Genomic DNA, 3,073 nt, shown 5'->3' on the forward strand with positions numbered 1-3,073 from the left:
CAATGGACCCATAGCGATATTTATTTGATTATTTGTCTAGTATTTTGTTGTTCTGACAAATTATTCTGAGTTTTTATAAAGATATTTATTTGTCTCGCATTATGGTTCTATAATTATTTGTAAGTTTTTTTTCAGGTAGTATAAAAATTTTTCAGATAAATAAACAATAAATGGATTAATCAGTGACCCGGCTGGAAGATAAGTGGTTGATATCTTCAAGTCTGGCTTCGCCTTTCACATGATGCACGATAAGATGAATTTTATTTTTATTTTCGTCATCTAGTGTTTATATTACTTTTCTATAATTCAATTGATATTATTTATATATTGCTTTTCATTTTTTTACAGCTGTAATATTTGTTTCTTATTATTATAGCTATTTTTCTATTTACGTTATTATCATTTTTTTTCTCCATTAATTTGTCCTGTACATATAGCATGAATGTATATTTTGAGTTCTTAGTCCTATTGCACTAGATTGTAGCAGATTTTACTCATTTTCTTCAATATAAATAAAACTTTAAAGTAGTAATAAAAACAAAACAATAAATAGATAATATTGAACGTAAGATCACCTTGTCATATTGAAGAATAAACGTTAATTACATGTAAATAAAATTAGTGCATATCCACTGTTGATGAAAAAAATAGAAATGAATTGTTTACCTTTATTAAATAATAGAGAAGATAAACAGTAAAATAATAAAATGCGGAGTAATTCATTCACGTATGTAAGTGCTTCATGTAAAGTTAGTGTGTAGGACAGAACAAACAAAATGTTCCAAAGGCATTCTTTTCTTTTTCAGATAACGCCAAGAAGTGGAGGTGTTATTATACATGTAATATGGCAGTAAGGTAACTTGATAATTTTATGTTGGCAGTGAAAAGCTATACTTGGTGTATACATACGGAATTCAAACCGTCACTTACTTAGATGTCAGTTAACTTCAAAGCCCACCCATTGTTGCACAACAAACCCCCTGCCAGGTGACCAGGTCGTATTATTGAGAATAAATTCCTTAGAGTGCATAGGACAAGACCCTGAGGAATACATGCAGCGGGGCTTGTACTGGAATCCAATCCGCCTACTGGATCCTATCAGAAATCAGGTTAGAAGGAGATAATATATCGTGATGTAAGGGACTCTATGAGCACTTTCATCCGCTCCATTTGCTGTTTCATGTCATGAATTATGAATGATATCCGCGGACACATGTTCCCCAGCGTAGGAGAAGCCATCGGCCTTGGTGACTGTTGTAACCGAACTACATTACATTCAATACATTTTATTGGCACCGATAAATGATATATTAGAACCAATTATCTCGGATTAATAACTACATTTGTAGATACCCCTAATCCTCATAACCTTCGTAAAAAGGATAGCGTCTTGAACGGTGCTAAAAAAGCGTATTATGAATAAATGAATAAAATCCGGTTTAAATTAATCTCTATACTGAACAATATCTTTTAAAACTATGGATTTGTTTATTTTTATCTTTAAACAATGAATCAAATGGGAATTTTTCATTTCTCATCCATCGAAATTAGTATGCTGAACAAAAAAATTCATTACTAACTTATGAGAAATTTTAAATTATTTTTATAAAAAAAAAAATTGTTATGGTTATTTTTTTTTCTTGGAGTGGAATTCATTTTTATATTAGTAAATATGGATCAAACTGATTGAAGAAAAAAATATATTTAGACCACATTAAACTCACAATTTAAAAAAAAAAGAAATATGTTACCATTAACATTTTTATTAAATATATAAAAAAATCGTGGGTTTAATATTCTCCATTTTTTTTCCCCGATCCATTTTGATTGATATTAAATAACTAAAGTACGATTTTTTCTTTTTATATAATATGTAAAACCAGCTGTAAATGCTAGTAAGCATCGAATACATTCCTGAAATAAAAATACTCGTTAGATGAAATAGTAGAAGCGAGAAAATCCCATATCGCATACTAAAATCTGGTTATAAATTATGAACATAATTTAGTTCAAGTCTTACAGTATCCTTTAATTAACCAATGTTCCTATGGAGATGCGGTTGGCTACTTCCAATTTAACTAATTTATTTCTATGCTCAGCACGATTGCTTCAGTACTTGGTAAATAATGAAACCTACCGATTTATTGGAGGAAAATTTATACAACTTAAAGCTACGATTCATCACTGAATCAGTGCTTCTCTATGGTCTACAGCCGCCATCCTATAAGCTTTATTTTCGCAGCTATGTGGACGCTATCAACCTATCAAACCTATCAAACCATCCGAGACCGGGTCACCTTACTTTTCACTAACTTCCGATTTCCACAAACCTTTCAATATCTGTGTAATTGAAGAAGTCGTAAATCTCCCCTCCCCTCCCCCCCCAAAAAAAAGAAAGATCTTATACACCGGATAAATCTTATTTGAAAACAGATTATTTAGTTTTGAGAATCCATAGGATGCTTAAAAACAGCAGATTCGCTACCGAATATTTCATATATGTATTTCAAAATACTAAAATAAAGAACAAAATAACTGATATAATACATTTTTTTTTAGATATATGATGGATATGATCAGCTGATATTTTGGTTTTGGACCCACAAACTTTATTGAGGAATCTTTGGAATTTTAGGCGCAAAGTAATTAACCTGTTCAAGAATAATACTTAATAAATAAATATACTATGGTTTTAATATTTAAAATGTTATAGATTAGCTGAAACCAAAATAAAAATTTAGATTAAAACTACTATACATTTGTTTACATCTTGTCTTTCTTCCATAACAACTTTTGTTAATCCTGTAATATATCAATAAGGTAATAGTTTCATGAAGCTTTTGACAAGAGCTAAAAAATTCCTATGGCAAAAATTTCTGGAACTAATAATAAACTGTGATAGATTTTTGATAAACGAAAATAGAAGTAGGTTTTCGGGCTGTAAATTCGATATGGATAGGACAAAACACGGAGATTTTTACAGGCCGACTAGATCTGGACGAATACAACTGAAATCAAAGTTAATAACCATGGGAACCAGGGCAGGGATCGAAATTCTGAAGGCCGTGGGAGT

At 30.5% G+C, this 3,073-nt stretch overlaps 1 long non-coding RNA gene across 2 annotated transcripts; it reads left to right on the plus strand.

Moving 5' to 3' along the window:
• Positions 1 to 622: 622 nt before the first annotated feature.
• LOC106687104 (uncharacterized) lies at positions 623 to 2,655 on the plus strand. 2 transcript variants are annotated; one of them, XR_001344126.2, is made up of 3 exons: positions 623 to 731; positions 807 to 1,109; positions 2,560 to 2,655. It is a non-coding gene; the product is annotated as an uncharacterized lncRNA (long non-coding RNA). The 2 variants fall into 2 exon arrangements; XR_010843240.1 differs by having other exon boundaries at positions 623 to 727.
• The last annotated feature ends 418 nt before the right edge of the window (positions 2,656 to 3,073 follow it).

The sequence above is a fragment of the Halyomorpha halys genome, unplaced genomic scaffold, assembly GCF_000696795.3.
Source record: "Halyomorpha halys isolate HHAL.00 unplaced genomic scaffold, Hhal_1.1 Scaffold914.1, whole genome shotgun sequence".
Lineage (NCBI taxonomy): Eukaryota > Metazoa > Arthropoda > Insecta > Hemiptera > Pentatomidae > Halyomorpha > Halyomorpha halys.